This window comes from Stomoxys calcitrans, chromosome 3 (assembly GCF_963082655.1).
Source record: "Stomoxys calcitrans chromosome 3, idStoCalc2.1, whole genome shotgun sequence".
Taxonomy (NCBI): domain Eukaryota; kingdom Metazoa; phylum Arthropoda; class Insecta; order Diptera; family Muscidae; genus Stomoxys; species Stomoxys calcitrans.
In genome coordinates, this window is record NC_081554.1 from 118009745 (window position 1) to 118020646 (window position 10902).

General features: G+C 38.7%; 1 protein-coding gene across 1 annotated transcript in view; it reads left to right on the forward strand.

Annotated features, from left to right (window-relative positions):
• The window catches only part of LOC106085296 (peroxisomal acyl-coenzyme A oxidase 3), an 84033-nt gene that overhangs the window by 52437 nt on the left and 20694 nt on the right, over window positions 1-10902 (forward strand). The window lies entirely within an intron of this gene.

Sequence of the window (10902 nt, forward strand, 5' to 3'; positions counted from 1 at the left end):
AAATAGGCGGATCGGTCTATATGGGGGCTATATCAAGATATAGTCCGATATAGCCCATCTTCGAACTTAACCTGCTTATGCACAAAAAAAAATCTGTGCAAAGTTTCAGCTCAATATCTCTATTTTTAAGGACTGTAGCGTGATTTCAACAGACAGACGGACGGACATGTCTAGATCATCTTAGATTTTTACGCTGATCAAGAATATATATACTTTATAGGGTCGGAAATGGATATTTCGATGTGTTGCAAACGGAATGACAAAATGAATATACCCCCATCCTTCGGTGGTGGGTATAAAAAGGATATAAGAAAATATTTGCTCTGCTATTAGAGCGATATCAAGATATGGTCTGGTTTGGACCACAATTAAATTATATGTTGGAGACCTGTGCAAAATGTCAGCCAATTCGAATAAGAATTGCGCCCTTTGGGCGCTTTATATGGGAGCTGTATCGGGCTATAGACCGATTCAGACCATAATAAACACGTATGTTAATGGTCATGAGAGGATTCGTAGTACAAAGTTTCGGACAAATCGGATAATAATAGCGATCTCTATACGCTCAAGAAGTCAAGATCCCAGATAGGTTTATATGACAGCTATATCAGGTTATGAACCGATTTGAACCATACTTGGCACCGTTGTTGGATATCATAGCAAAACGCGTCGTGCAAAATTTCATCCCAATCGGATAAGAATTGCGCACTCCAGATGCTCAAGAAATCAAGACCCAAGATCGGTTTATATGACAGCTATATCAGGTTATGAACCTATTTGAACCATACTTCGCACAGTTATTGGATATCATAACAAAACACGTTGTGCAAAATTTCATTCCAATCGAAGAAGAATTGCGCACTCTAGAGGCTCAAGAAATCAAGACCCAAGATCGGTTTATATGGCAACTATATCAGGTTATGGACCGGTTTGAATCATACTTGGCGCAGTTGTTGGATATCATAACGAAACACGTCGTGCAAAATTTCATTCCAATCGGATAAGAATTGCGCACTCTAGAGGCTCAAGAAGTCAAGACCCAAGATCGGTTTATATGGCAGCTATATCAAAACATGGACCAACATGGTCCATTTACAATACCAATCGACCTACACTATTAAGAAGTATTTGTGCAAAATTTCAAGCGGCTAGCTTTACTCCTTCGGAAGTTAGCGTGCTTTCGACAGACAGACGGACGGACGAATGGACAGACAGACGGACATGGCTAGATCGACATAAAATTTCACGACGATCAAGAATATATATACTTTATGGGGTCTCAGACGAATATTTCGAGTAGTTACAAACAGAATGACGAAATTAGTATACCCCCCATCCTATGGTGGTGGGTATAAAAATAAAAGTGGACCGATCGGGACAATATGGGATTCAAATGAAAGGTATTCAAGAGTCGAGTACGAAATTCATAATAAAATTTGGGGTGGACACTCCAATATTACCCCAAAAACACCACCCAAAATCTAAAGTGGACCGATAAGGACAATATGGGTATCAAATGAAAAGTATGCGGGAGTAGATAACGAATCTGGCATACAAATTCATATCGAAGTATAGGGGGTCATACCACCCCCACAGAAACGCCCAAAATGGGTTTGTTTGTTCCGTATAGACTGAAAAACGGCAAAACCGATTTTCTCGAAATTTTCGCTTATTTTGTAGGTTGGTCTGTAAAGAAACGTAGGTTATATAATTTTTCGGTATGCCAAAAACACAATCCAAAATCAAAAGTGGACCGATCGGGATAATATATATTATAGATATCAAATGAAAGGTATAGGAGAGTAGAATACGAATATGGTATTAAAATTTGAGTCTAAGTGCTTATCGGGCAACCCCAAAACTCCCCCAAACAGACATATTGGACGTTCATTTCAATATGGGACTCAAATGAATGATATTCGGGAGTAGATTTCGAATCTGACATACAAAATCAGATCGAAGTATAGGGGGTCACGCCAACCCTCAAAAACGCCATTAGACCCAATATGACTATAAGATACTTCTTTCATAGATTATGTACAGATACATTATGAAGCATAGGCTATATAATTTTGAGATAGCGGGTGGAGGCGGACGCTCTCCCTAACCCCCAAAAACCCACCCATATCCGAAAATGGTTCGATGGGCACAATAAGGGTATTGGAGACCAGAAAACGAATATGCAGAAAACTCCTCTAAGCAGATAATTTCGAAGTTCATGTCAATATGGGACTCAAATGAAAAGTATTAGGCAGTAGATTACAAATATGGTCCAAGTAATGGGAGGTGGCCCACCCTGGCTATATGGGACTCAAATGAAAGTTATTAGGAAGTAGATTACCAATATGACATTAAAATTTGCGATCAAGTATAGGTGGCGCTTTTACTCCTAAAAATACGTCAAATGGGTTATTTGACCCATTATGACAATATAGGACTCAAATTAAAGGTTTTTGAGAGTAGAAAACGAATTTGATATCCAATTTTGGAGCCAAGTGTTTTGGGGTACTCCCTAAAGCACCCCCTAAACTGAACTTCATTTTCGTTGGGAATAAAGAACGAATTTGATATCCATATTTGAGTCGAAATGACTGAGGTGCCATACCTTACCCTAAGGAAGAACATTACCACCAGAAACCGAGAAGGGGCAAATTCTCACACATCAATGAGTGCTTTCCGATTCAAGTTTAAACTCAATGATAAGGGCCCTTTTATATAACCGAGTCCGAACGGCGTTCCGCAGTGCGACACCTTTTTGGGGAAATTTTTTAACTGACAATGCAAGAGAGGATAAGCACCGTTTTGTCCGATGTTCTCGTCAGGATTCGAACGCGTTCAGCGTCATAGGCTATAATGGAACGAATTCGATATCCGCATTCAGGGCGAAGTGTCCCCACCCTAAAAAGATATTTAAAAGAAGGCGCAGCTGGTCCGGTTCGGCTAGTTTATGTATAAAGTACAGATCGAAATGTCCTTCAGATCATCTTCAAATTTTGCACAGGCGTTTTTTTTAGACAGGGGATGAAGTCTATTGATATTGGAAAAAATCGGTTCAGATAAAGATGTAGCCCCTATTGATATCCTCGTCCGATTTGTTTCAATATAAGGATTTTTACCTATCCCAGTATTCCGAATCTTTAAGTCGGTGATAGGTCTGTCGTCGGGCTCCTGTTTGTTAGGCTGTGTTGGCCTCTCGCCACTGCACTGCCTGATATTTTACTGTTTAGATCTTTGCTTCTCCTAGTCTCTCCAATATCAAGAGATGCCGTGATTGTCTCGTTGTCGGCTCCCTGTTTGTTGGGCTGTGTTGAGTCACCTGCCACTGCACGGCCTGATGTCGCAGAATGAAAATTCCTGCTTATCCTAGTCTTCCCAATCTTGGAAAAGACAGCTTTGTTCCCGTAGTGCGCCATGCCTTTAGTCGTAGCCAAACTTGTCACGGAGACTTGATCAATGCCAACCACAAAGAGAGCTCATTCTCCTCCCTGTGGAAGACCTCCCACTTCTCTGCGACCAAACCTTCGTTTGGCTTGCTCAAGAATCTCAACATGCGTTCCGTCCAAATTTACTGCACCATCCCTTGATGAAGACCGAGGCCTTTGTGAGTAGCCAAGTCGAGCTTTGCCCCATCCCAGGGAGGGTGAATACCTCTGACGAGCTGTTTGACGGATCAATACATTCCGCCGACGCAAAACGCAGCGTAAAGACGTCCCCTCTAAACTCGCAGCTCATTATTTGTATGGGTGGACCCTCTACAGGGTTTCACACATGTTCAAAAATTCGATCGTTAACCAGATCCTCCACTTGGGACCGATGATCTGGTGGAATCCTACCGGATGCACAGTCGATATTGATGACTGCCTAAGTCAGCTCATCTCTGTTGTGCTTCCTTGCCACTCTGGCGTAAGAGGGCGGCTCTTTACCATTCTCAGCGACCATCTTCCCGTGCGCGCTTCCTTCGTTCCTGTTCCAACTTTGTCTACCTCCGCAGGACACTGTCTGGAGTCTCCATTGCGGGATGGCTGGCTCGGTTTTCCAGAGTACTTGAAAGCGGGGAGCTCTTTCTCTTCTTCAGTATTTATGCAGTGTTATGCTCTTCGGGAGATCTGTTTTTTTTAGAGCTTCCGTAGAAGTGCTTGGAATGTCAGTTCTATACCTTCCAGCATCCTGCACTTTTGCCCGATCACGCTGCCGGTACATACTATTCTGTCTTCTTCGTCGTGCACCGGATCACTTTATCGGACTGTTTGTTAGCTTAGCAAAGTCATCGCTCACTTCTGCCGTCATCCCGATGCCCTCATCTCTTGATTCGGCTGCGATGACTGTTTTATTGACACAATCGCTGTCTAAATCCGAGTTAGAAACACCACCTTGCATCCCTCTGTTTTATCCGTCTGTACCTCATTAATTAGTCTGACGACTAGTTGTGCGCTTGAAGCGTTACTCTCGACTACAGGTGCCAAGGCATCCACACCTATAGGAGGGGAGAACAACATGCTACGGACTGACGCCACCACCGCAGATGTTGAGTCTTTGGAGACCATTTCTATCCTACTCCAAAAGGCTTTAAAATTTATTTCATAATAGGTAGTATCTATTCCGAGATGCGTATATATATATATATATATATATATATATATATATATATATATATATATATATATATATATATATATATATATATATATATATATATATATATATATATATATATATATATATATATATATATATATATACATATATTTTTTTTTTGTTTTTTTTTTTTTTTTAAGAGCGTGCGCTTCACATTTAGAATCGCATCACTAATTAGAGACAACATAAACAAAGCCAAACATGTACCTCTGAGCAGCTTTCTTTTCGACTCCAAAATCGATTTTCCAACTTTTTAATATATTGAAAGTCGATTTCGACTTTTTTTCACAAAGAGTCGACTAATCGATTAGTTAGATCCCTCGACTTTGGGATCCCTGTTAGTGCGCGGTCTATTCTAATCTGATAGACACACTTGAATAGATGTGGATAAAGAAAGTGACAACACATATGTAAAATACATGTCGCCTGATACCAACCTTTAATGCGAACAATTCATAACAAAGTATTTGTGTCACATAGAAGCGAGGATGGTTTAGCTATGGATATAGCAACCCAATTACCTTTACTTGAAAAGGGTACTCAACGTTTACGCTAAGAAAAAGTTCTTAAGGTTACTTTCTTTTTCTAAATGACTGCCACATTCACCATTCTAAGATTTGTATTTCATTGCGTGAAGAATAGCTGGATATGAAGTCAATTACCCGCAACCACACTTACAATAATCGTTTCTAGCTTATTATATTTTATTGTTCTCAATCACTAGACATGCTGGAATTGGAAAGATGATTTAGCAAATAAGTCGTTTTATTAGCATGCAATGTCATAAATGAAATGATTTAGCAAAATACACCCCAAGTTTTGTCAGAGCATTGGGCAGCAATAACTTCCCACAAGGCTGCATTTTTCATATTTGGAATTTATCCCATTCATTTTTCATAACGTAGAATTATCCAAGAACATTGATAAGGAATTCTTTATTTTTATTTATTTATTTAATGAATACCTACATAACCAGATTAAATCTTATAGTTATAGTGCAGGCTTATAACAACAGTCCTATATCCTCCTTAAGAAATAAAACAATTTTTAAAGGAATAAACATTTTCAAATATCATTATAGAAAATAATAAAAACAAACTTTAGAGTTTTGTGAAATAGTTAAAATAATCTTTAGAATAGGTTCAAACATAATGTTGTTTAAAAGAAAACAAGTAAGAGCGTGCTAAGTTCGGCCGGGCCGAATCTTTATACCCTCCACTTTGTCGAGTTCTATGCACAGTATCTCTTTTTAGGCAAACAAAGAATGTCATACTTAACACAGTTGTTGGAAGTGATACCAAAACACTACGTGCAAAATTTCAGTCCAATCGGACGAGAATTGCGCGAAGTCAAGACCCAAGATCGGTTGATATGGCAGCTATATCAAAACATGGTCCGATTTGGCCCATTTAAAATCTCAACCGACCTACACTAATAAAAAGTATTTGTGCAAAATTTCAAGCGGCTAGCTTTACACCTTCGAAAGTTAGCGTGCTATACTTTATGGGGTCTTTGACGCATATTTCGAGGTGTTACAGACTTCGCCATTCTGTCTGTAACACCTCGAAATATGCGTCTAAGACCCCATAAAGTTAGTATACCCCCATTCTATGATGGAGGGTATAAAAATAAAATTTTAAAACAGCTAATTTCGAAGAAAAATGGAAAGTGTTTTTTTTTAATTGACGCATTGCTAATGTTTTGGATATTGTGAGGAAGAGTATTCCAAAGACGTATGGTACTCATATAAAACTGCCATTCAGATACTAAGTTCCTTCTTCTAAAAGGGGCAAGTTTCCTATCCCTTCTAGAGGTATTTAGGCGTTTGCTTCCATATGGTTTTATGTAAGAATAGTAGAGAAGGGAAGTAGCCAAGTGAGAAACATGTTGAGTCCTTCTTATACCATAGACATACCTATTAATGCTGTTGAATACTACATTTAATTTTCATTGGGTTAGTGAATCGCAGTTTGAAAAAAGGTCACACCCATAAATCAGACTAGGAATTAGATATGCCTTTGCTAACAGAATTCGTATTTCGATTAGTGTATAAGAGTGTGTTAACCGCTGTGCATGCAGCTTTGCATATGTCTGCCCGGCAATAGCATTTATATGATTTGACCAAAATTCTTAGCACCAGACTCAATATTCATTTTCTGTTGATTAATAGTGATATCCAGGTCTCGCAAAGTAAATCCTTTTTTTTTTGTGAATACCAATTACTTTCGATTTCTGGTGGTTCAGAAATAAACCATTTGCTGTAGCCCACTTAACGGCATGGGAGAGTTACTCGTTGAGTTTTGCAACGCATTCACTAATATTATTAACAGAGCTGCTAAGGAACAACTGAACGTCATCAGCATACATAGGGATTTGGCTATGGACCAGCTGGGTAGCAAGATCGTTTGCGTTATTGAGTCTTGTGAAACTCCCTAAGACACTCGAATTGGCTCTGATATTGAATCACCTACGTACACTGACTGTTGCTGATTACTAAGATCATTGAATCATAATCATTGAACCAATTTGATAGAAGTATCGTTAAAATTGAAAAATCCTCTGAGCTTCATATATAAGTTATGAGATCAACCGAATCGAAAGCTTTTGAGTAATCGAGTAGGATGAGAAAAGTAACATTGCCATTCTCAATTTCGCTTCTAATTGATTCCGAAACTTCAACTAATGCACTGACGCATCTATGATGGGCACGAAACCCGGATTTTCTATCGGACAACAAAGATTCATGATGGAGATATTCGGACATTTGTTTATGCAAAATCTTCTCGAAAACTTTCGAGAGGTAATATTATATAGAAATCGGATAGACATCATTATTCGATTTAAGGTTGGGGATTATCTTTGATCTTTTCCAAATAGTCGGATATGCACTGGTGTTTGGAATTGAATTAAAGAGATGAGTATAATAAGGTAGAAGGTAAGAAACTAATATTCTAATGAATCTTGGGTCAATGTTATCAAGACCAATAGCATTTGACTTGACTGATCTAAGACAATGTAAAACTTCGTCGCGCGATACACATCTCAACTCAAAGATGCATTCAACATTTGTGCTTTACGAAAGCCTATTAGTGTCTTGGTAAAAAATCGAGTCTATATCTAAGGTCGCATTATTAACAAAAGTTTCATTCAATTCATTTATATCACCATGGTAATTAGAAATTGCCTTGAATTTTCCAATTCCGATATCGTTTATAATCACTTGCCTTTCGTGTCTAACGCCGAATAATATTTGGATGGATAATATCGTAATTTTGCATCACTAATGAGTGCATTAACTTTATTTCTTGCCGTGCAGAATTCCTCATGAAGTTCAGGTGTTTTAAAACGAGTAGGCTAGGTCCCTGTTACGAATAAACTTCCTAACAGTGGAATTAAACCAAGGCTTAGTATCCGATTTCTTCATCTTGCGTCCTATTTCTTCGATACATCCAATGTTATCTTGAACAAAGCGACAATACATTTCTCATCGATAGATATAGGCCATATATCCCATTCCAATAGACTTCATAAATCCTTTCATCTAAGGCAGAATAGTCAACATTTTTGAAGTCGCGGTACGAAAACGTCTCCATTGTCTTTGACACAGTGAAATTGTAAGCCAGATAAATCAAATCATGTCTTGAGAAACAAGGGGCAGATATTTGGTCATAGAGCGAAATATTAGAAGTATTATTCACAAAAAAAAAACAAGTAAAAGCGTGCTAAGTTCGGCCGGGCCGAATCTTATATACCCTCCACCATGGATCGCATATGTCGAGTTCTTTTCCCGGCATCTCTTCTTAGGCAAAAAAAGGATATAAGAAAAGATTTGCTCTGCTATTAGAGCGATATCAAGATAGGGTCCGGTTTGGACCACAATTAAATTATATGTTGGAGACCTGTGAAAAATGTCTGCCAATTCGAATAAGAATTGCGCTCTTAGTGGGCTCAAGAAGTAAAATAGAGAGATCGATTTATATGGGAGCTATATCAGGCTATAAACCGATTCAGACCATAATAAACACGTATGTAAATGGTCATGAAAGAATCCGTCGTACAAAATTTCAGGCAAATCGGATAATAATTGCGACCTCTAGAGGCTCTAGAGGCTCAAGAAGGCAAGATCCCAGATCGGTTTATATGGCAGCTATATCAGGTTATGAACCGATTTGAACCATATTTGGCACACTTGTTGGATATCATAACAAAATACTACGGGCCAAAATTCATTCAAATTGGATAAGAATTGCGCCCTCTAGAGGCTCAAGAAGTCAAGACCCAAGATCGGTTTATATGACAGCTATATCAGGTTATGGACCGATTTGAACCATACTTGGCACAGTTGTTGGATATCGTAACAAAACACGTCGTGCAAAATTTCATTCCAATCGGGGTCTCAGACGAATATTTCGAGTAGTTACAATCAGAATATAAGAAAAGATTTACTCTGCTATTAGAGCGATATCAAGATAGGGTCCGGTTTGGACCACAATTAAATTATATGTTGGAGACCTGTGAAAAATGTCTGCCAATTCGAATAAGAATTGCGCCCTTTGTGGGCTCAAGAAGTAAAATAGAGAGATCGATTTATATGGGAGTTATATCAGGCTATAAACCGATTCAGACCATAATAAACACGTATGTAAATGGTCATGAGAGAATCCGTCGTACAAAATTGCAGGCAAATCGGATAATAATTGCGACCTCTAGAGGTTCTAGAGGCTCAAGAAGTCAAGATCCCAGATCGGTTTATATGGCAGCTATATCAGGTTATGAACCGATTTGAACCATATTTGGCACACTTGTTGGATATCATAACAAAATACTACGTGCCAAAATTCATTCAAATTGGATAAGAATTGCGCCCTCTAGAGGCTCAAGAAGTCAAGACCCAAGATCGGTTTATATGACAGCTATATCAGGTTATGGACCGATTTGAACCATACTTGGCACAGTTGTTGGATATCATAACAAAACACGTCGTGCAAAATTTCATTCCAATCGGATAAGAAGTGCGCACTCTAGAGGCTCAAGAAGTCAAGACCCAAGATCGGTTTATATGGCAGCTATATCAGGCTATGGACCGATTGGAACCATACTTGGCACAGTTGTTGGATGTCATAACAAAACACGTCGTGCAAAATTTCATCCCAATCGGATAAGAATTGCGCACTCTAGAGGCTCAAGAAGTCAAGACCCCAGATCGGTGTATATGGCAGCTATATCAGGTTATGGACCGATTTGAACCATACTTGGCACAGTTGGTGGATATAATAACAAAACACGTCGTGCAAAATTTCATTCCAATCGGATAAGAATTGCGCACTCTAGAGGTTCAAGAAGTCAAGACCCAAGATCGGTTTATATGGCAGCTATATCAGGTTATGGACCGATTTGAACCATACTTATCACAGTTGTTGGATGTCATAACAAAACACGTCGTGCAAAATTTCATCCCAATCGGATAAGAATTGCGCACTCTAGAGGCTCAGGAAGTCAAGACCCAAGATCGGTTTATATGGCAGCTATATCAAAACATGGACCGATATGGCCCATTTACAATACCAACCGACCTACACTAAGTAGAAGTATTTGTGCAAAATTTCAAGCGTCTTGTTTTACTCCTTCGGAAGTTAGCGTGCTTTCGACAGACAGACGGACGGACGGACATGGCTAGATCGACATAAAATTTCACGACGATCAAGAATATGGGGTCTCAGACGAATATTTCGAGTAGTTACAATCAGAATGACGAAATTAGTATACCCCCCATCTTATGGTGGAGGGTATAAAAATATCAATATTATTTTATTGATTGTCTATTTTCGGCACCTTAGCGAAAATTCTTAATTTTTGTTGCTCAGCGTATGCGCATCGCTGGCAGCGTTTGCATGTACTTAAAAAGTTTTTTTTACAAAATGTATTAAGTATCCACTTTGTTACTCGGAAATATTTAGAATGCGCATACATTTTCTTAAACAGATAAGATATAAATGGAGACAAGTACTATTACAAATGATAACGTCAATGTGGATTGCTGCAATAAAAAATCTGATACTTTTACAAATTAGTATCCTCCCTTCCCTGCCCAATATTCTCTGCTATTCGTAGGTTTCTCTGTAAATTGGCCATAAGACACGAAACTGATGTGCTTTTGGGAAAGTGATGAAAAATGTTAACACATTGCCATACACTCAAAAAAAAGTTTTCTGATAACAGCAACACTGTCTGCACTTCCATCAATTTGTTGATGCAATTCCATCAATT